This window comes from Varanus komodoensis, unplaced genomic scaffold, assembly GCF_004798865.1.
Source record: "Varanus komodoensis strain SLA01 unplaced genomic scaffold, ASM479886v1 scaffold1, whole genome shotgun sequence".
In the NCBI taxonomy this organism is placed as follows: Eukaryota; Metazoa; Chordata; class Lepidosauria; order Squamata; family Varanidae; genus Varanus; species Varanus komodoensis.
In genome coordinates this window covers 50229186-50253294 of record NW_025335268.1, presented here as the reverse complement: position 1 = coordinate 50253294, position 24109 = coordinate 50229186, and the positions used below count along the sequence as shown (strand labels likewise).

At 42.9% G+C, this 24109-nt stretch overlaps 1 long non-coding RNA gene across 3 annotated transcripts; it reads left to right on the top strand.

Moving 5' to 3' along the window:
* Nucleotides 1-20306: 20306 nt before the first annotated feature.
* Nucleotides 20307-23431, top strand: LOC123034506. Of its 3 annotated transcripts, none has more exons than XR_006416830.1 (3): nucleotides 20307-20428; nucleotides 22938-23057; nucleotides 23248-23431. It is a non-coding gene; the product is annotated as an uncharacterized LOC123034506 (long non-coding RNA). The 3 variants fall into 3 exon arrangements; XR_006416894.1 differs by lacking the exon at nucleotides 20307-20428 and adding an exon at nucleotides 21079-21229; XR_006416864.1 differs by lacking the exon at nucleotides 20307-20428 and adding an exon at nucleotides 21877-21955.
* The last annotated feature ends 678 nt before the right edge of the window (nucleotides 23432-24109 follow it).

Sequence of the window (24109 nt, the reverse complement as noted above, 5' to 3'; positions counted from 1 at the left end):
TTGCACAGTTAACAGAAGTTAAAATTAAACAAGCATTAAAAAGACACACAAAATCAATTTAAAAGAATAAAACCATAATAGCCATTGCAATTGCTATGATTCAACATGGAAGCATAGTATGGTACAGAATAAAATGGAAATATAAAAGCAAAGTTAAAAATTAAACTATTAAAATAGGGGGAATTTTTTTTAAAAAGCTCTTCACCAGGCACTGAAAAGAATACAAAGTAGATCCCAGGTACACCTCTTTGGGGAGCTCATTCTGAAGCCAGAGTGCCACAACCAAAGAGGCCCTGCTCCTGGTTGCCACCTGCCTCACTGCCTTCGGAAGGGGCTCCCAGAGAAGGACCCTTGAAGATCACCACAGGGTCTGAGTAGGTACATATAGTAGGAGGCATATGGTGGCCCCCGCCCACCATATTTATGGAGAAAAGTTGTATATTCACAATAAAAAGCTAATGATTGGCAGCATTTTAACATTCCTGATCGTATATTTTTTAACATCAGTCCACCTGCTTTGATTTTTATTTGAACTCTAGCTTGTGACAGCCTTTGGCTGAAACAATGAAGTCTGTTCATCATGCAGTTCATTTCCCACCCTTCTCTACAGGCAATGTGGGTTGATAAGCTTTGGTTTATTGGTGGTAGAGAGAGAGAGAGAGAGAGAGAGAGAGAGAGAGAGAGAGAGAGAGAGGGCTCACACATACTGCTCTGCTGTAGCCATTCTCTGAGATATGAAACATTTGGAAAACCAAAAGTGTATCCCAGATTAATGCTATCATTTTTAAAAGTACAAAGTAGAATACGAGTGTAAGACATGAAATATTAGCTTCCAATAATGAATTCAAAGCACTGCTTAGGTAGTGAATTAAAATAACCTAATAATAAATATTACGGCTTAAAACTGCTGCTTATTGTAAAGTGCAGCATAAAAGGAAAAACAGTCACACTTCAGGGAAATGAAGGTTTATACTTCCTTGGCAACCACCATGTATTTTTTATTTATTTTTAACTGCTTTCTAGACTATCCTTAAGGATAGAACCTCTCAAGATAAAAAAGTGCAAAACAAGCACAATAAAATTCTATAAACAGATATGCAATACAAATTCTAGTGGGGAGAAACTGATTTGACCCCAAGGTTATGAAATTAATTGACCCAGGAATTCAAGATGAAACAATTTCATGAAATGGCCCCTCCCTCAAAGTTATTTCTTCAAAGCGTTTTACTGATTTGGTATGGTTACCTGGGAATAAGCACTGGTGAACTCAGTGAGTCTCACATCTGATTAGATGTGCACTGGATTGCATTATTAACTTCTGATTTTCCTTGCAAAATCCACATAAGGTGTTTAAAAAAAAAACCCCTTTGGATCAGTTTCTGAATACAGCATGTGAGTGGGGGAGTTGCAAGATAATTTTATTTTTTAAAAGGGGGGAAATGCTGAGGTAGCCTCCTCTGCCCTGGATGGACCAAAGATCTAACTCATTATAAGACAACTCCTTCTGCTATGTTGGTAAAGATCCTTTTAAATCAGATATATTTTACCAAGATAGGAAAGATCTGAGTCAAAGCTGATTTATTTAATATGAAGCACTTCCAGATGAGGCTTTTAATGTGCCCCTGCACTCCCTCATTCGGGGGATGTTTAAGGGAGTCTTGAAGATCTCATCTTTTGTTCATAGCCCTTCCATTTTCCCCTCACCATTTCTTCCATCTTGTGGAATAGCCGGCTGCACATCTTGCTGAATAGCTGGCTGCCTGTTGATGTTTAGCAGCAGGAACGCTCCCTCTGGGTGCTCCTTTCATGTTTTTCTTTTCCCCCATTAAAGACCACTCCTTCCATTACAGGACTGGTATGAATGCTGCTCTGTCATAACTCTGTGCAATACCACTCTACTGACATTACCATGATTAAGATTATAGTGGACATGACTGAGAACATTAGGGGAAGGGTTGATGGTGCGGTTACTTCCCCCACAAGCGTACTGGAACAGTATCAGCAGTGCTATGGGGACACAAGTATGTTATTCCTGCACTAGAAGAATTGTCCCTAAGAAAACAGATGAATAATAACCAAAGCTATGCACATCGCTGTTGCAATGGAAATCATGCTGTCCTCTGGATATTAATGTCTGCTATGTTGGTACAACTTCTATATTTGTGATCTCAAAGCAGAGAGCTGCTGAAAACATGGGCAATGCATATGCTGCAATATTGTCTGAGTTAGTCACTCGATTAGAGAAAATTCAGAAATATGCGAGCCCATCCAAAAATAAAAGAAGAAGCCGTTTATTGGAAATGCGTGGAGCAAAAGAGCATGCAGATGAAGAACAAAAATCATCTCAGAAAACCAGATTCTTCAGAAATTGTCCCACAGAACCTGCTCATCCTTCTTGCCTATTCCTACCATACTCCTTTCATGTCATTTCTGCCTAATGCAAGTGGGAAGGCTGATCAAACACATTCTGCTCATTCCACTCAGCCCACAGACTCAGCATCCCAGCTGTATTCCTAACCTCACAAATTCGCACTGAAACCATCTCCAGTGTTTCAAAAGCACTGCGACTTTCATGAAGAAGACAAAAGGAGGGCAGTGGGAGCGCCTTAATTAACTTGACTTATTTCTGCATTTTTATTTTTTTCCCATTTTTACTAGACATGTCTCCTCCTTTGTTAACCGTCTAGTGTTTTACATGAGAGAAGAAAAGAAACCCTTTTCCCATCCAGTGGAAATGCAGGACATTATTTTAACTTGCTTATTTTTCCTGTCAACATTTTGGCAGTTTAGGAAAAAGTCTGAGCTCAACTATTCGAATGAAAGAAGGGAATTTGACTAATGCAATGTTTTGTCAGGGACAAATTTAAACTCTTAACCAATTTAATTTCACTTAATATATTTAACAGGTTGCATCCTACTTTGATGAAAGGTACAGTGTTTGTTTGTGCGTTTATTTATTAGATTTCTAACCCACCCCATTAGCCACACTTCATATGTGTATGTAAGCTTAAAAATAACTGTACCCATAGTGGATCCAGCATCTCCTTCTTTGCCTTGCTGTTGTGCTGCTTTACAGCTCTCCCTCTCTCTCTTCCGCTTGTCTCCGCTCCCTAACACAAGGTGGGGAGACCTTTTCAGCCTGAAGGTTGCACTCCCTCCTTGGAATTCTTCCAGAGCCACATGGTACTGCAGAGCAGGTTTGGGGCCACCGCTTTTGTCTCACTACACATTCATTCGCACACTCTGCTTTCCTAAGACATTTTGCATTTTGTTAACACAAATAATAGAGAAACTGTACAAGGCCACAAGCTAGAATTCCCTCCATGTGCCCTAGCACAAAACTAAGAAAATTCACAAAGACCTACTGTTGGATTTCCCAGCTAGTAAGAATGAAACTTTCCAGTCCAAAGCTTACAAAGGCATTAATACAAACCATTTTACCGATAAGGAAAATTAATTAAGCATAGGGTCGGAGAGGCATTATTTGATCCTGACCCTTTTAGAAGTGGGCACTTGGTTTCAGCTCTGTTGCATGATAAAGCAACAGAACAGCTGATCACCATCAGCCAGCCTGTGAGTCCACTTGCAGAACTTCCTGCTTCTTCCTTTCAGAAAACCAAGCATGGCATCTAGACCATCACATCAACTGCGAGACCAGGAGAGACAGCTGTATGTGTGCCCATATATCTTTCGTACACAAACCTTTCCAGCTAATTTGCAAAAGTGGGATGAAAAATATAAAATATGTATTTATGCCCAAATAGTGCATTCTCCTTTAGCAAATGAGTGGAAGTTGGGATAGCTTGCAGATTTTAAATGGAAAAATGTAAGCAGAAGTCAATTTAATTGTAAAATCTCATTCTTCAAGCCAGAGAACTCACACCAGTGTGTTTTGTATTTTGCAGGTTGGTGTGGGCTTCACACTTGAACTGAAGAACAGTGTTCTGGAAACGCACACCATTTTTCATTCTAGTATTTTAACTTGCATGGAGACATCATGTTGCTATGCATTTTCCATATCAAAGAGAGTCATTCTTCAGATACAAAACTACCTCACTCTATTTTGTATTCTTCCTCCCTTCCCATTTATAAATGGATCAAACTCCTATTTGAACACAAAACTATTTGTGTCTTGAGCATATGTATTTCATTCCAAAATACCAATTTTCCGTTAAGTTACAGTGTTACAAATAAACTGACAAACAATCTGAATATGAAAGTAAAAAGAATCAGGGAAACTCATGGCGCCATTTCATTTGGCCCATTCTCATGTATCCAACTCTGTTGCTGTCATTAAGAACCTGATCTGGAATGTGGTGTTCATTTAAGTAAAAGCCATGTGAGGCTGCTGAGTGAATGACATTTTAAAAGATAACTGCGGATAATTTCCAAGGAGGAAAAGAGTGTGCTCTGATCTTAGCCCAGTTACTGAATTCCTTTTGCAATCAACAAAGCCAATTTTGAACCAGTGCAGGGAACCAGCCTCCCGTGCCTCATCTGCAGAATATGCCCAGAGCTGCCAGTTGTAGTCAGTCTTGTAATTACTGCAAGCTGTAGCAAGGGGATGCCTCTTTGCTCTTAGAGGCATGGTGTTTGGAGCTGTCCAGTTTTGCCTTGCTTGCCTCATGTGTCATAGCCCAAACAGGTCGTTTCTGGCCATGTACTCTTCAACTGGCCAAACCAGCATGTCCAAGTAATTCATTTTTACTGAACTCTGAACTGATTTAAAAAGCAGGTGTGACACGAGATTGAGATACACTAAATACTTCACAAAAAACATAACTCAGCCCAGTTGATCAGCCAAAGGTCCATCTAGTCCAGCATCCTGTTTCCAAAGGAGCCAGCCTTTCGCAACTGCTCCACACAGAGTTGATTTTTTGACTGAGGTATCCACTGACGCAACTTGGTTAACCACTGCCTATTCGGAGCCTATCAGTGTGCATGTGAAGTTAAGATACATTTGGCCAAGTGTGCATGATTTTACACATACACAGAATCTCATTTGCCATTTTGCTTTTCCAGTTGCCTGTTTTGGAGAAATTCTTTTAGAGCTCTCCCTTCTGGTTTTCATCACCTTGAATAATTTAGGGTCAGCCTCAATATGAATCCACCAGCAGATCCTTTGAGAGTATGTCATACTATTCGCACTGCTGCAATACAGCTGTGAGTGGGACGGACACCATATACTGGCAAAAAGACATTCCATGACCCATCCCCAAGGAGCTTGCTTCTAAAAAGCAACCATTCAAGGCATGGGATCAAGGTGCATGGCTTGCATTGGAGAAGAGGTATAGATGTGATAGCATAGCAGTGTAATAAAAGGGAGGATAGAACAAAGGAGAGGAGTCAAGATCTCAGAAAAGCGGCTCGGATTCAGAGTTGTCTTGTTTGAGCAGAAAGGATAGACTCCCAAGTTCCCTGTGTAATCCCAGACCGTATTGTGGACCAGCCAAAAGGATCACTTGATCTTCAGCAACGGTTTTGGTGGAGGTGCAAGGGATTGGGCTGGGAGAATGGGCAAAGCCAGGAAAGGCCTGTTGGGCAAGCATGGTTCTACTCAGCTGAATCCAAGCCACTGGCTGGATGGCTATGAAATACATGGAACTGAAGAACACCCCTCCTTGTGATAAAACTTAGAAAAATAACTAGAAGGGACGCATAAGGTTATCAAGTGCAACCCCCTGCTCAGTTCAGGCCTCCAGTTAAAGCACCAAACTCCTGTTACTATTCTTAACTCACCCTTTGAGTGAATCCATCAATGCCATATTACAACTCACTGTATTTAGAGTTGTGTTAAGGGATTTTTTAAATTTTACTTTATTTTCCAGATCTGAAGCTTAAAACAGGAAGAGAGCCTTCATGTTGAATTTGTTGAATTAACTGGTATCTCAGCCAACATGGGCTTGTTTTTTCATCTTTAATTCTAAGTGATATCCAGTTCATGTGGTTTGTGTTGCTGAGAGATTTGCTGGGATGGAAGTTGCACGAATCAAAGGAAAATTCCAAGGGATTATCTGTGCAGCACAGTTCAGTCCATAAATTACTTCTTATTGGATTCTGCTGCTCATGATAACTTTACTTGGGCCCAAGCCCTGCTTTTCAATCATTCTGTTGAACAAAGATCACAGATTTTAATTTTATCCATGGAAAATGGCTGGCTGAAGCGCCTTATAGAAAAACTGAATTGTTACCCCTATTGCTTTTGAATGTGATGTTCATCATGCTGATGCCATTGGGTTTCTTATTCATTCATTACTTAAAATAACACTGTGTATTAATTAATGTGCTGTTTTCCAAAAAATAAAGAAGAAAATCCAGGTAATTTTTATATGTGTGCATGTGTATGCATGTGAAAGTAAATTATAATGTTGTTGTTCAAAAGCAGTTAATTTCTAATATTGTGTGTTAGCCATCACTAGGGCTTTGAGAATATTTTAGGAGGCTAGTATACCTTTGTTTTTGGCATTATTCAATATATCCTGTCTCGGGTTAGTGTAGTGTTGGAGAACCAGTGTGGTGTAGTGGTTAAGAGTGCCCGACCGGGACTCAGGATCTGGGTTCTGGTCCCATTCAGCTACCTGTGTGCCTCTGGACCATCAGACACTCTCAGTCCAACCTACTGCTCAGAGCTGTTGTTGTGGGATAAGAGTGAGGGGAGGAAGGAAATCATGTAAGCTGCTTTGCATTCCTTGAAAGGAAAAAAGGTGGAATATAAAATATAATAGATAAATTGAGCAACTTTCCCAACCAACCTGCTGTCCTACAGATGTCTTGGACTACAACTCCAATCAGCCTCAGACAGCATGAGCAATTGTCAGGGATGCAGTGAGCTGTAGTCCAAAGCATCTGGACTACACCAGACAAGGGAAGACAGATGTAAGAAATGCAATGTATGCAGCAGTTTGGGAGCAAACCTATGGCCCTCCCGCCTTTAAACCCAACTTTCAGTTCTATATCCCCACTTAGTTCCATGTCACGGCATCTGACTTGCATGGTGGATGCTAGCTTTTCTACAGAATGCAGCCATAGAGTTGCACATGCAAATATTGCCCTGTAATGGGTTTGCATATGATGCAAATGATGCAGTCAATAAACACTTTTTTATTTTATAAAATTTAAAGGCCAGCCATGAGATGATGGTGGGAGCTGCTATCATCTCTACACAGCACAGGGAGGGAAGATTTAAGATCTCAACCACCGGACGTCCACTATGGCCCTCAGCATTTTTAAATGGCTCCCACTAGCACCAGTGAGAATTTCCCTCCTAATGCTAATTGTCAGGCTAGGTGTGGGATTTTTATTGAAACTGTGGCTATAAGGGGGAGGCTTAAGTGTCTTCTCCCTATTTGCTGTGGTGCTGATGACTATAGTTCCTGCTATTTCATATTTTCTTCAAAAGGACGTAATTGCTCATCACATCACTATTTGCCTCAAGTGCAGGTAGACCCTAATGCGACTCAACAAATACATTGCAGCTGACATTGTGAGCTGTTAATTGGCACACTGTTCCTTAAAAAGGTTGCTGATAAAGAAGCTTCTGGTGGAAGCCGAGTGAATTCTGGTTTCTCAGTGTACCCACCATGACCTGTAACACTTAAACCACTGTGGGAACATCTTTTGTTTTTCTCCTCCGGCTGGGTCTTCGCAATCAAACAGCAGGTTTGGTCCTGCACACAAAGACGCCCCCATGTATGCCAGTGACCCTTACCCTGCCTCCTTCACTCCTCTTTGACCCCAGCCCTTTGACTGTGCAGCACACATCCCTGCATTGTAGGAGGTGAAGACAGCCATCACTCATTCTTTGCGATACTGAAGAATAAAGGAGGTCACAAAAGAATCGGGGACAAGCTTTCTCTTTTCAGGACACTTAAACAAGCGTCTAGGGGCATGTGTGTTTTCCTGTGCTCCAAGAAGGGTCCTTTTTATTTTTAGTTTGCAGTTATACACACACCTGAGCATGTTTGGACAGATGTAAGTCCTATTAATTTCAAGGAGATGTACTTCCTAGTAAGAGCATTTAGGACTGCAGCTGTAACAGACTTGGGCTTTATTTATCTATTTACTTATTTACAGGCTGGCGTTCCTTTCGGTGACCTTGTGATGCCCCTAACTGTACTAACCAGAATTGAAACACATCCAATGTTTCCAATCGTCACAACTAACTCACAATCAAAATTGTCAGTTGTTGACAACCTCATTCTGCAGCCCATTTTGATGTGGCACTCAAAAAGGACATTCAGTGGAACAAGGGCTGGAGAATCAGGCCAGTTGTGGTTGCGCTTTCAGGAATCTTCAAATTGAGAAGAAGTAGAAGAGGAGGAGGTTGTTCTGAGATGGCAGGATATTGGCGCTGGAGAAGACTGCAACCTTATCTGAATTAATTATCTTTTAATTCATGTTAAAGGGCTATATGAGGGCCCAGAAACAAGTTTGTTCTAGAAATTGCTTTAAAAATGGAAATTACTTTTTTAAAAGGTCAGAAATTATTGCAGGATGTGTCTTACAATCAGCAACATCAAAATATGAGGGTTCATCAAAAAGTTTCCACACTTTTTAAAATTCTATTTATTAAGAATTTCAAAAACAAAAAAATAACTTTTCTACATAGTCGCCTTCCTTTGAAATGCATTTTAGCATTGTACCAACTTTTTAATGCCATCAGCAAAAAAAATATAAAATATATTTACAAAATATAAAAGTGCAGAAACTTTTTGAAGACCTCTCGTATTATCCAAGTTGGTGCGCAAAAGTATCAGCACAAAGCTATAAGAACCTAAGTAGTAACAGGAAAGGATAAAAATAACACCACTGAAGTTTAGGTGAGAATTCATCTGACTTGTAAGTGCCACTGAGTCTGATGGGACTTACTTCCAATATCTGTAGGGTCCAACCTTAATTAGCCTAAATTCACAATTTCATATGAATTCACTTGTGAACATATCCTGTCTTGGTAGTGACCCATCTCTGTAACCTCACGTGCATCTTTCTTAGTGATTGTGCATTTCTGGAAGCAAGAATTGTGTTTTTAAAATAATTACAGATATTTAGCTGTTTGGCCTTCTCTATCTTATACTACACTTCCATATGACTTAAAGCCGAGTGTTCCCAGCACATTACACAGCGGTAAGACAAACCTTGCTTTCTCTGAATCCTTACGGCTAAAATGACGCACAGGAATACCAGCTGTCATTTTTGCCCTCTCCCATGTTTCAAGTGCAATTTCTGCTTCTTTCTACCTGTTCTTAAAAGCACCACATGAATGTTCATGTGTTCAAACATGTATTTGTTAATTTAAAAAGGATAAACATTTTTCAAGTGCAAAACTGTTCTGAGGTCACGGGAGAGTAGTTTTTGCAGAACCACCAGGGAGGGTGGGAGCAGCTAATCAGTGTCACACACAGATGGCTTCTACTTCAAACATTAAACTGTTTTCTTCAGAATGTGACCCTGAAGAAGAAACATTTGGACTGAATGCAGTAAAGGTACTTCCATAACAACCCCACTAGTCTAATCTCTTTATGCATGTTGTTACTCTTAGACAGATGAAATTTGGGGTTTGTGTGTCCTATTGCAAGAAAATCTGAGAAAAGAACCTTTGTACATCGGTCTCTCGATATGTGTGTGGGGTGGGGAGGGTGTTGAAAGGAGCTTCACATGATCTATCCATCCACGCACAGAGACGTATTCAATAAAGTCTATGGGGGCAAGTCATGCCTCCTACCTTCATTTGCCATTGCTAAACACAAAAATGCTTTCCAAGTGCCTGCATCTTTAGGCAGAGTTAGCCCACTTGGTCCTGCTCTTTCTATGCATAGCAGACAGAGGGTTGAGCCTCATTCAGGTGTGATCCAAAATGGCTAAAGTACATCCACACAACTCAAAAACCAGAAATACATGTGTTATCAGAGACACCCTGGTTGCTAGGAATCTCTAAAATCCAATTCAATTTATGACTGAAAATAGTGTTTTAAAATTCATTATATTAACAATATATAAAATTATATATAAAATTGGAAACAAAAATGCACGTTTTGATAAATATGCACAGAAATGCATATGAATTTTCATGGTAACTTTAAAAAGCACAGTCCAAACTGACTGGAAAGATCTTAACTGAGAGAAAACCGAAAATGACAGATTTGTGTCCCTAATTGCAATGGCATGCAGCAAAAAATGCCTGAACTGCAGAGTGAGGGTCTACATACGGACAGCTCATAACATAATGGTGAGCACAAGATGGAACAGTTTAGGAACTCTATGCATTTTCCAAGTGGATAAGCACAAGCATTCTATGAACGGGCAGCCTCAGCAGGACGGAACATTGACTTTGACACCAACAGAAAGAGCTATCTCTTTAAAAACATTCATGGAGACAGCTGTTTCTTTCCATGCCAGATTCAAGTATTCTACCCTGTTGTGGAATACATAATAGAACAACTGTTTTTGTTTGTCCTTGGAAGACAAGAAAGCATGTCTTCTAGTTTTTCAAAACGCTGGTATTACCATCAAAGCATTGCTACCGCAGTCTGTAAACTACCTTTATGTACCAATTAAAGAAGCAGAAATGAAAATGCTAGAATTGGCCTTACCCCTTTTCTTGCCGACAGTAACAGAAGGACTACTGTGAAAAGCGCAGTAACAGGTAGGATGCTGTAGACTGTTCCTGTCACCCCTTGGGTGACAAAATGAAAAGAGCTTTGTCTAATGCTTGGAATCCACCTATCAAGAAAACAAAATCACCACTGATTGCGCTTTGAAAAAAACAAACGCACACAAGAACCCGAATGACTAAGAAGCACTTCACTAAAATGTCACACCCCAAATCTGGCACCCTGTGGTAACTCCGCAAATATAACATGCCTGATTAACGAAAAAAGAGGTGACTCTGAGGTGAGAGGTCAGTCAGGAAACACACATGGATTCATTTCCTAATAAAACCTAGGAGTATGTAAAACGTATTCAAGCCCACCTGCAAATATTTGGTGATCAGAGAGACACTTTGTAAAACTGGAGTATAGTATTGGAGCTAAACCTAACTTGTCTAAGAGAGTGTTACTGGTACAGCTCATGCAAGTGCAGTAAAGCCACAGAAATTGGTTCTGGCTGCACATTTCAACATACTGGCAAATTCTGGCTCATTTGTACTGGCAGGAGAATCAAGCGCATGTACAGCCTTTAAGGTAGGCTAAGGAAATGCCTCATGAATTCTCAGTGGCCAAGACTATATGACTGGGTTCACCTAATCACCTCTGTCCTTTATGGGGCCCCTGGACAAGACACCCTCAATGGCCACCCCCTCTCAGTGAGTCTATCTTCTTATTGCCACCTGCTGCTAGGGCTCCTCATCCTCTTTCTCATCGTAGCATTTCCTTCTTGCTTGACAAGAAGACAGCTGGTGAGTAGGGAGGCTGTGGCATCTACTGTCCCTTGCTCCTTACCATGGATATCCACTGGGACGAAAGTCAACAAGCAGGTTGCAACAGTGGAGAAAAAAGACTGGATGACACTCATAAGTGCATGGGCTTCTGGTGGGAGGTGTGTCCCCAGCACAAGCCCAGCCATACCTGTCTTCTACACTGGTCCTGCACATGATCCCATCCAGTTCTGGCAGCGTGGCTCATCCATTGTATGTAAGGGGCCCAGAGAGCACAGCAGTAGAGTCAAGGATGTAGGAAGCACCAGCATATTGCAGCTTGAAGCTGTTACTGCCTGTAACTAAAGCTTAGGAGAGGATGCAGGAAACCTTTGAGAATGCGGGGGGTGGGGACTGCACAAAAGCTAGGAAAGCGCCACTTGCTTGGCAGTTGTGGGACAGAGTTGGGGCCCAGGGAGGCATGTGTCCATCTAGGGAACCTCAGAGTGCTGCCTTGGAATCCCAAGTGGGCTCGATTTGTCCCCCAAGTCTGAGGGGCCCCCTTTCTGTTTCCAGCTGAGCAAATAGATCCCAGATGCTGATGTTACACAGGCAAATAATAATTTATTCTGAAAACATTGTTATTAATATACATGAACATTATTTGGTCGTATTTATTTCGGCAAACGAGAAAACACAGAATATATCCATCCCATACCAGCCCAGCTGCAAAATATCTCCATTACACATATATTTGTTTAGGAAACTACTGGAAGATCGGAGTACATTGTGTTAGCAGCTTCCAAAATTATTATCTATCACCTGTACGTAGAAAGTCCAAGGCTGACCTCTCAATTCTGGTGTCTACTGTATGTGCTGGACTGCAATGCCTACTGTCTCCAGACCCCATATCGAAACTGTATGTAAAGCAGACATCACAAAAAGTGGGAGGTGGGGTTTCTACTCACTATATATAATTGGAGCGCTTTTAAAACCACAAAAAATGGGCAGAGGATGCTCAAAATTTGGTAAGAGCTGTGGCACTGGAGAAAGATTCAGCAGTGTCTCTGATCTCAGTTTCTAACCCCTTAGTTGCTTTTGCACCATGGGGGAAGAGAGGACTTTAGGTGTGACTATAGTAGTATTTGTTGGTGTGGAAAAAGAACAGGAGGAGACTCAGGGGACTCCTGAACATATTGAAGATAGGGAACCTTTGGGCAACCACTGAGGTTGTTTAGGTTAGAAAACAGATGGCTTATCAGGAACATGATAGAGTTGTACAGAATTATGCATGATGTGGAGAAATTAGACTGGGAGGTATTTTTCTTCCTCTTCTGTAATACTAGAATTCTGGTTCCTCTCATGAAACTAATTGGTGGGTGATTCAGGTAACAGAAGAACTTCTTAACACAGTGCATGGATAAACTATGGAATCACTTCCACAAGATGTAGTAACAGACACCACTCTGGATCGCTTTAAGAGGGGATTGAAGAAATTTGTGGAGGATAAAGGTATCAATGGCTGCTAGTACCGTCTAGAGTATGACAAGCAGTTTGCCTGTGTACATCAGCTGTTGGGCACCATGGGTCAGAGAGTACTGTCACACTTATGCCCTGGTTGTGTGATCTTGTGGGCAGGTGGTTGGTTGGTCACTGTGTGAACAGAATCGGACTAGATGGGCCCTTAGTCAGATCCAGCATTGCTCTTACATGAAAGTATAGCATGCCACAATTTCACAAGCCCTATAAGTGATGGTGTTCTTCACTTCTCCCTACAGGGCTGATAGCAACTTCAGGAGCTCAATTTCGATTGAGATAGCAATGCGGGGATCCTGCACTGCTGTTCTGATCAAATGCTGAGCATTCTTCCCCTGAACAAAAAGAACAAACCATATCCAACTGAGAGAACTAATCATGCATATCCCACATCATTTGACTGAAACAAATCACTAGTTTCAGTCTGGTTCCCCTATCTTCACAAGAGGAGATAGAAGAGGATAACTGCAGGGATCATGTAAGAATGCTTTGAATACGTGAAATGTGCTACATGATGTAAAATATTGCTATTATTGTAGTGTGGTGTTGACACTGAATTACCCAAGACATATAAATTTACCAAGCTAATACTGACTGGATAGTTCAACAAATCACTGCTTTGTGACAATGTAGATATAGTCTAGAAGATGGATGGGATGAGCAGTGGAAGCTTTGGCCTGCAAACTGGTCCTGCTGGCGAGATTGGCATGCGGCACTGCTATGACCTGGAGCAAGGTAGTTGTGGAGAGAGTGCAGGAGAAGGCTCATCAAGGGTTCTGAATGTCTTACAGAGTTTTGAATTAAAAGTTAGGGGAACTCTACACAACAATTTAATTTAACAAGGATGACGATAAGTGATCAAACCACAGGAATAAGTGAAGGAGGCTGAAGTAAGCTGGGGGAGTTTTCTTGACATGCAGATTCATATCAGGACATCAAACGACTTAATACAAAATGTGATGGTCAATTTAAAGTCATATAAAACACGCATCCTTCAGAACTGGCAACTCCCTTGAATTTCATGACAACTTTGTGCAAACATGTTTATTTGTTCATTTGCAGATTACAAAGGGGGAAATACATGGTAGTATAAGGAGTGCTATAACCCACAATAGAAGCTACAATTTCTGCTTTCTGAGCTTGTCCATTTGATTCCCAGAATACTTTTCATTTTGGTGTAATTTGCCAGCCTTTGGAGGCTTCCTTGCTTCAAGGAAGAATTGACTTAATTTATGTGAATGTATCGCTGCTATTAATTAGCACATAATTGGCTTCTCCAGTCACACACTTTTTCTATCATGGCTACCCTAGCCCTGCATTCATCTCACTGTACATTTCTTCTAACACAGATCAAAGTTTCACCTACCAGAACCACATGGCACAACACTATTCAGTGTTACATAATGAGTACAAACTAATTACTGAAACATCATGGTGTGTGTGTGTGTCAGTGGGAGCATGTGCTATGCCAGGTAATCTTGGGGAGCAATGCCCCTCAAAAACTGATGCTTGCTCACCAGATTGCCTCAAAAGTTTTGGGCAGTTTTGATGGGGTCTAATGCTCCCTCCCAAAGGGAGAACACACCCTGGTTTTACATTCACATACATACACAACACTTAGAAAGTTTATTCTGCAGAAAACATAGAGCAGACTCAACTTACTTTATATTTCTGAAGAGAAATTTAGAATTTTAGAAAGCGAGTATATTTTTGTACCTAACACAGAGAGAAGCTAACAGACAAAGAGAGGAAGGGAAGAGTCCATTGACCGTCTTCCAGGGTAGACCTTTGACAGCAGTCCCTTGCGTGGGCAGGAAGGGTGCCAGGCCTGTGTCGGGACAGGCCTCCACTTTGTGTTGAGCTTGCTCTTCCCCTTTCTTAAGCCCTGGATCTTTTTCTGTATCTATGGGAAGGTTGAGTTTCCCAGGCTTGTTGCTAATTGTTGGATGGGCTTGATTGCTCTCAAGGACCTTCTCTGTTGCTGTCTGTGCTGCCCTGACCACGACCATGTCTATTTGCTGAGTCTTGGGCTGTTTCTGCCAGCTGCTATCGATGGGGTGATTTCTAGGGGACAATGGGGTGTCCTCCTTGCAGGACCGGTTTGCCTAATCTCTTTGAGGGGAAAGCCTGGCTGCTTCTCCAGAAGTTTTCTGGTATTCATTACTGACCATTCATTCTTATCTCACACTGCCTAGCCCAGGATAGGCCCTTCTTCCTGAATCCAAGCTCACCCAACATGGCCCACCTCCTGAAAGCCCATCCTGGCCTGGGAGCTTATTGTTATAGCACCAAGATCGTTATGTATATGCCCTACACACACACACACACACACACCCATATTGGGTATGTTTTGTAGAATTTGCATCTCTACTGAAGCGTTCCCTCAGCCTAGCGCCACTGGTCATGCTGACTTCAGATGATGGGAATTGTAGTATAACTCTTCTGAATGGAAAGACTGCTCTATTGTTTTGCCTATATTTTCACCACCATCATGTCACTTAGCTGTATTCTGGCATTTTCCTTTGTTTATTCAGCAAGATCATGAGTCTCATTTTCAGTCACTGCACAGGAGCCAACAATAATTCCCATATTTCTTTTTGCTTAGAAGGTAAATTAAAAAAAATATCCAGGATTTGGCATGAACAACTTGCATGGCTGTTTACATTGTAGGACCTGGCTGCCTGCTATTGTGAAGGTTCAAAGGGTATTTCCAGAAAAGCAGGTGATGTAATTCATTAATGTAACTATGTTCAGACTTCATAGATCATAGTAATGAATGTCTACTTAAGAACACACAGTGACTAATTTTAATAAAAGAGACATAGGGCTCCTCACCCCTAATGCAGGGGTTTGGTCTTCATAGCTGTCTCACATAGTTTTGGTGGATGCGGGTTATGGCAAGAAGAGAAAGGCAGAAAAATGTATTTAATGTGACTTGCGAGAACAATATTTAGGAATCTGATTTTAATTCTGAACTGTGACACTTTTCATTTCTATACTCTTTTTTGTGATGCTGAAAGAAGAATGGACTTTGAAAAAGCAACAACTTTGTTTGGTATTTCTGGCAAAACTCCACACAAACTTGTTTTTCATCTTGAATTATTTCACCAGATTTTTGTTTGTTTGGAAATCATTGGTGGTACCGATACTAATATAACCACTGTTGCATTGGTATTTAAAATAAGTATGAAGGATACATTTTAGATGGAATTTGTCATCTCTCAACTAGCTTTCTATCCTCATTCAATATATTTAAGTGAAGTATTTAATGAGGCTATACAAAGAATTCCCATTTTGCCTAACCCAGGGGACTTTTCTATATTGAGGAAATACAATTAAATGTTGCAACATTTGGATTTAAACACTACCTTCAAAATGTATTCACTGCCTCATTCAAGACCAAGTTTAGGCACAATACTGGATTTAAAAAATGAACAAACTGGTACCTAAGCTCTAAATGTATTTGCCCTGCTTTACTGGTTCCTGTGTCCAATGCAAACTCAAGAACTTTCCAGTAGTACGTAGAGTTCAGAACCAACAGAGGAAAGAGAAATATTTGCAAAGCAGCCAACTTACGGCCAAATTAGATGTCATATTTTGGGATGTGTTTCAGAATCAGCTGCATTTCATCCCAAATTGAGCTGATTCAGACAGATTTGGGAGATGTCCAAATCAAAGCAAGGCTCTTCTGAAGCAGAGCAAATTCAACTTTTGACCCTCCTGAAGGATTGCTAGTAAGTTGGGTTCAGAGGGACACAAAAACACGAAACTCAATACATTTCTTCCCCTCCCTTTCCACATAAGGAAAACAGCAAGGTGGACTGAGCATGCAGGAAGGAGAGGGGTTAACTTTTGTGAATGAAAGGTATAGTTTCTAATAATATGAATGGCTTAAACAGAGCTCTTCCATCCCATGCTTTGGAGTAGGGCTTTTGAAGCAATATATTGCAGAATTATTCCAGAAATCAGTACTCTTTGCTAGTTCTCTCTCCCAAGAGCAGGAATTATACAAGAGGGTAGATGAAGTCTATGATACCTACATATAGGAAGATGTAGCACTGGGTGCTTGCTTGAAAAATTGTGGGTACAATTCTTGTACTCTGCTACTGTGTGCTAGGCATCCATTTCTGTCCTGTTGCACTTTCTGTTACTTTGATGACAACTGAGCAGAACACCCACTTTTTAAACTATGTTTTCTTTTATCATTACCTGCTAGTCCCTGTATCTATGCTTCTGAAATTGTACAGGTTTACTGCATAGGAGTGCCTCTGTAATCTGTGTGAATTTTACACAAAGTGTAAAAATCAAAACGAAACATTCCCCCCAACAATTATGCTAGGAGAGGATATAATCACTCCCTTCATGCAATTTGAAGAGTCCTCTTATGCAAAAACTGGCACACATTCCTGAAATGTTGCAATTTTTAACCAATTCCACCTCTATGATGTATGCTATTAACAACTGCTTATGGGAGGATAAGCACATCCTTTCCCCCTTTTTCCTCAAACTATAGGACAGGGGTCAAATTGATTCTGGGAAAGCATTTGCGAGATACCTGCCACTAGTAGGAACCCCAATGCCAGCATGCATTCATGCAGTCCCTCACTCATATATGCACCCACACGTTCATACCCACATACAGAGAAATTCATTTTTCATACACTTGCTCACATACCACCCCTCCATGCACACATTCTATCATCACCCCTTCTTGCCATCAAGCTTTTTTTTAAACTCCATTGGGGAAGTAGAGGCTTTTAAAAGCCAGATTTCAGTGGGGAAAGGATGGAGTGGGAGGCAGAGGAGGGTTATTATTTTAGGAATGTGCTTATATGCAATCAATTGTCCCAGTCTCAGAGGGCAGCATACAAAGGCGGGCACCCATGCATAGCCACGCTTGTCAACTTCTTTCTGCAAGTGGCACCTACTGCTTGGCACAGAACTCTTCTGGGGAAGATCCACAACGACCATAAACACACATTCCTGGAATGGGGGCAGCTTGCAGAAATGTCTGATTCCAGAAATAAGTGTTTCTGTTTGTTTCAGGAAATGCCTCCGGGTGCACGCTGTCTTGGTTGTGCAAGCAGTAGGTGCTGGTGTGCAATGGATTGCTCACAGAATGGTGGAAGCAGTGGGTCCTGCTTGTGAACAGGCAGCACTGGATACTCTCCAGACTTAATTTTCACTGAGGTACAGACTGCAACTGCAAGCTCTCGTGACTCCATCCAAAGATCTGTGGCCACACAGACAAATGGACATAAGAGAGAAGGATTTTAGGCTTGCCTTCAACTTGAACCGACAGAAGGCAATGCTGCTAACTCAATTGCACTGGCCATGCTTTGCACACCACAAGTTCCAGGTTCACTCTTTGACACCTGCAGTACCTTAAGCACTTCACTTCAGGCTGAGAAAATCCTCTACCTAAGTTCTTGCTGCAGATAATTAATCCAGGATTATGGACCAATCATGACTCAGTTTAAAGGCAATTCCTATGTTCATATAAGACATCATATGCATTTCTCCCATTGCAGAGCAATAAATGGTCCACTTTCACACAAATTCCACAAAATTGTAAAAAAATAAGCTAACTATTTGAATTAATTTAATAAATATTCCTGCAATACTTGAAGGTAAAAGTGCCCTCTCCCATTAACTGCATGTCATTTTCAGTCGTTAGGCTTGTCATGGACCATTGTTGGTCTGTTCTAGGCCCCACTAACAGTGTCATCATAGCTGAATATTAACTGGAACTGAACAAGAAAATGTAAAGTGTTGACTCCCTGTCTAAAGGCTCTCTTGTTGAAAGAGGTTTGGCCCTTCAAAATCTCCTCTGCCATTAGTTCACCCACACTGCACACTCCATTCCCAACTCTTAATTTCCCGATTCTGCCCATCTAAATGTTTATAATTTGGGTGAATAGTAAAATGGCTCAAATCCAAGTATTTTTGGTTCCTGGATAACCTATACAATTAGGCTGCCATTCCTATCCTAAACACACTTATTTTCCATTAATTTTAGTGAAACATAAAGCCAAATCTTAACTACATTTATTTGGAAGCAGTTCTGTTTATTCCGACTTCTAAGTATATATGCTTAGGCTACATATAGATTTCTACTTGTAAATCAATGCTCTTGGACTCATAACTCAGTCCTACTCATATTTACCCAGAAACAATTTATTTCAGTGGCATTTCATTCCAAATAAATATGCATCCTATTTCACCCTTAGGTAATGTGCTGAAGTCCTGAATTCATGAAACCTCATGTTTATTTAATAAAAATGGAATGATAAAATTTAGTCCTATGTGAGGTTTGATGGGATTAATAAATGTTATACAGCTTAAATTCATAGACACTATTTTGGAACATATCTGGAGCCACTCTTCCATGTTGCTTCCAAAGGCTCCTAAATGTGAAAAATATGTTTAGCTTTACTGTTCTGATTAATAACTAATACAAAACTTCACTTTTTGCACACTATTTGATTGCTATTATTTTGTTAGTGCTTTCTACAACTTATTTCAATTTGATTAGAGAATTTAGGTTAATTAGTATTGAATAATTTGCCCAAATTCGCTATGTGGTAATAGTGATAAAACCTTCAGAGAAGTCATAGCAAAAGAAGGGTTTGAACTTTAACCTCCCTCTTCTAAACACATTTGTGCCAAAAGTCATTCTTACTGAAATAGGGATGTATTTCTAAGAAATAAATATGAGATTAATATGCTTTTGAAATAAGATCATTTTACTATTTTGAAGTTTTTTAATACATCCAAAATTAGCACTAATTTATCATATTTATGTGGGGAAATACTGTATTAACTTGGATGAATCTGAATGCAGCAAAGAGGAAGCCATTGGAATGGTAATAATACAGTCTAACACAATTAATACAGGAATTTTTGTAAACCACTGAGGCCTTTGAGTTGATGGGCAGTGAAGAAGAATAAATAAATTCCAAGCGTGCCTCTTTGCAAGTAAGTCCCATTGAGTCCTATGGGAATTATACCCAGGTAGGCATGTTTAGTTGGCAGAACTAAAAGTGATTTTTCAAAAGATGGGAATAGTTCCTAAATTCTTCTTCTCAAAGCATCGGGATTATTGTAAGGTTTGCTTTCAACAACCAAAACCTAAAATGAAAAGCTGGCCACCTGTATTTTGAAGAATGGTCATTCCAGTATTTTGAATAGCTTTCCTCCTCAAATGCAAACTCCTTTCCTTCAGCCTCCATACTGTAGCAGAGAGAGCACTTCCTAAATCAGTCCATTGTGGGGAACGTTTTTTTTTTAAACCCTGAGAAATACCGCTTGTTTTTGCTGAGGGGGGAAGGCGAACGGTTGCTTTTGTTGTGTCTGCGCAGCGGCGCAGTTTTTAGTAACTCTGCAAACATTAGCATGAAAAGGATGTCCCCGTAGAGGCAATGAGGCATGAAATCCCACAGTTCCTTTACGCAGTAACAACAGCCACATGAAAGAGCAACATGCAACATGTCACTATATATAATTACACAGCCTGGGGCGTTGGTGAAAGAGGAACTGGTAAGGCTTTCTTTCCTAACGTCTTGCGCGCGCTCACACACTCACACACGCTCCTTTCGCTTCTAATTTATTGCCCACAAATACGCATGGGGTTCTTCCCCCCTTCCCCGCACGCACACACTAACACTTTTTAATCATTTCACGCACTTTTTCCAACTTTAACAACCGCCACGTGCCACCGCGCATACACACGAGCTCCGCCGCCACACACCCAATCTTTTTCTTTTTTTTCCATTTGACCCCATTGCACACCATATGGTCTGCCCGCTTTTGCTGCACGCGTTTGCCCCCGGCGAGTTGCTCGCTTCGCACAACGTCTCGCGTGCGCGCTCTCACGTGCGCTCTCTTTCCCTCCCCTGGTGACCCGCGAGGCTGCTTTTTCCTTCATCTGCTGTGAGCGCCATTCTGGCCTCCCTGCGCGCCCCCCGCGGCGTCCTGGGCTTGCAGGCCCCCGGTGCGCGTGCGCGCGCCCAGGCGAACTTGGGTGGGATAGAAATGCCCTTTCTTTCTTGCTCTGGCTGCACGTGTTCGCGCGCACCCCCAGCCCGGCCCTGCAGTAACCGAATCCACCAGAGAAAAGCCGCCGCCGCCCCGAAAGTGGCCGCAGGGAAGCGAGGCGCTGGGCTCGCTCAGCTGGCGCCCGTGCTCTGTCTGCCGCGCATCGGCTGCAGGACGCCCTCCCAGTTTTGAAAGTTGCTTCGAAATCTGCTAAGATCATCACGGACATTAAGGACACACGTCCCATACCGTTCATTACCTTTGATGCAGGAGATGTTTAACGTTGCACTGGGCTTGAGAAAGGTACTGACGTCCCGTTCTCTGAGCCGGTTTAGGCAAACGTCCGTATGCTCCTTGCCCGCATGTTATTCCCCTGCCAGCCCTGTGAGGTAGGCGAGGGTGAAAGGGCCTGGAATGGGTCTCTCCCTCCCGCCGAGGCTTCCGTCTCGACGGCTGGTGACACAGCTGAGCCTGCCATGACCCCAGTTCGTATTCCCGCTGCTTTTCCCCGATGTTTAACTTGCTCAAGTTCCAGGTATTATGAGCAAAACTTAGATCCCACGCTCTGTATTTCAGCTTTTAGTGAGTGGAGAGCATAAGGAAGAAGGGCGAAGGATAGGCAAGGGGAAGGAGAACAGCGCTTCCCCTCAAGTGGCTTACAGCAAAACGAAGGGCAGAAGAGGGGCATTTGTCGGCTCCGGGCTCGGAGTTCAGCCCCAGCTGCTTGCATGCAACGCATTTCCATTCAGGAGGGCAGCCAAGACCCCTCCGCTATTTCCGTCCCCGCCACATTCCCGCTCCCAGCTCCACGCTCAGAGCTGGGGATTCTTGCCGCGGGCGTCCGCTCAGCCGAGCGGCATCCAGCCGCTCTTCCTTGGCGCGGACGGAGGCGCTGCCGTCGCGAGGGCTTGACTGGCACGCAAGGGAAGCAGGCGACCTACAAACATACGGAGAGGGGGAGAGAGAGAGGGCGAGAGGCGGCATCGCCGATCTGGAGACAGGCCTGGGGAGTGACAGACAGACTGCCGGGTGATTGTGCGGGGCAGGTTGCATTTCAAAAGCCATCCAAGCTGCAACGGGGTCAGGTTTCTGTTCACACGGGGAGGCCGCCGCGCCGCCGCCAGCCTCGCGGACGGGCGACCCGGGACAGCCGCTGCCCTCTCCCTGCGCCCCCTTCACGCCTCTGCACCCGGCCGGGCTCTGTCCTGGCTCTCTCCCCGACACTGCCTGCGCTCGTCCATCACATCCATGCTTCTTGGTCAGCTCTGCCTTCGACGTGGCTAAAGCTCCGCTCGGCGATCTCTTCCCACACTCCCCCGTTCCCTCCATTTCCTGCTTGCTTACTATGTAGAAATCTTCCCCACCCCCATCCTTGCTGTTTCACTTCTGTGCCCCTTTCCTTTCGCCTTTCCTTTCCTTTCCTTTCCTTTCCTTTCCTTTCCTTTCCTTTCTGTACGTGAAGACTCAAAAACTTCGCAGTATTTACTTTATGTACGTAACCAAGGCGGGAAAGCCTACAACTTCCAGCAAGCCCCCAACTAGGAATCGCAGGCTGGGAACATTGGAAGGCTGAGAACTGTAGGCCTTTTTTCTTTTTAAACTTGCATAGGAGTGCGTGTTTAGACTTCAGCGTAGCTCCGAGGAGTTCCAGGAGGGTTATGACAATAAGCAATGATACGACTATTAAAAGCACCTTTCCCATTGTCGGCGGTAGTGGCATGAAAAGCAGCAAGCGGTGGCAGACCTTTCTGCCTTTTCTCGTTCTTGCCTCCATCCCTTCTCACCCCTATGCCCTGAGATCTTGTTGCTGTTGATACCCGTAGCTACGATGAATTTACGCCTGCTAGTCTCCACCGGTTAATGAGATCCAAGCAGACTTTATTCGTTCAGAGAAGGGAATTCATTTCAGCCACGCTTCTTTTAAGCCCCCCTTCCCAACAACCAGCTGGACTTCTGTAGGTTCTTGTAGGATAACATAGGAACTTCACGATCTTTCCTTCTGTTTCTTAAGAAACAAAACCGAGTTGTGAGTTGAACTACAAGCCAAGCATGAACTGCAAGAGTACAGGAAGGCTCCCGCAAGAAGTAGGAGAGGCTTCCAGCAACAGAAATGGGAGACTTCCAGCAAAAGGTGAGGATGATCTCAAATGTTGCACACACCAAGCATTTATAGAAGTGGGGCGGGAAGGTGAGCCCTAGTTTAACTACTTCACTGAAATACACTACACGTCAGATTAAGCAAATGCAGCCTGGCATTATTGCCTCCTTTGAGTCTCACTGTGAGACTCATCTGAACAACTCTCTCCTGGATCCCGTTGTAGGGTAATTGCGAGCTCCAATAACACGTGGACGTGCTTCTGGAACACGCCACTCAGTCACTTGATCTGCCACTCGATCTGCGTCACTTCAAGATCTTCTGGATTCTTTCAAGAACTCCGCAGACTTCTGTAATTCAGTATTCTGAACGTGACCTCCTGCTTTATATATAAAATACGATATAAAACATAAAAGACCTTGTGGGCTTCATCTCCTTTGCACGCTTTGAGAGGTGTGTGGGGCGAGTGTGTCTGCATGAGAGTGGGAGGTGCTCATTAAAAATCAAAGCAGAGCTACATGCAGTGACCCAAGTCAGCTTCCAGTTCTAGAGGCGGTTTCTGAAGGTGCAAGGGGGCAATCTCAGAAATCTAGGACGTTTCTCCCTTCCAGAAATTGTTCCTCCAGGGCCATCTCCCCTCCCGTTTCTCCATAAACAGATGCTTGCTTATAAAGAAGAGCCACCTACGCTCCCCCCATCCCCTTTCTTTTCGGTGTCATCTTTTCAGTGTCGAGGACTGCAAGCGCGCCACTCATTGAGTGATCGCAGCGTTTTGCGGTTTGCTTCGCAGGCTGCACCGCGCGCCGCTCTCGCATTTGCACGGACCGGCTCACCAAAGCAACCGTTCCGGGCCGCTCCTGCTCAAGGAGGCGCGGGCCGCCCGCGTCTAAGCCAGGCTCCTCTGAAGAGCCGAAGTGCCTCCCGGCCAGCCGCGCACTCGTGCGCGCGCACCCGCCCGCCTTCCCCCTTCGCTGCAGTGTCCCTGGAGCGCGAGAGGCGCTCGGGGTTTCCCACGCTTCCCAGGCACCCGGGAGTGCTTGGCGCGGAGACTGCTGCCGCGCTTTGGCCAATGGAGAGGAGCACAGGAG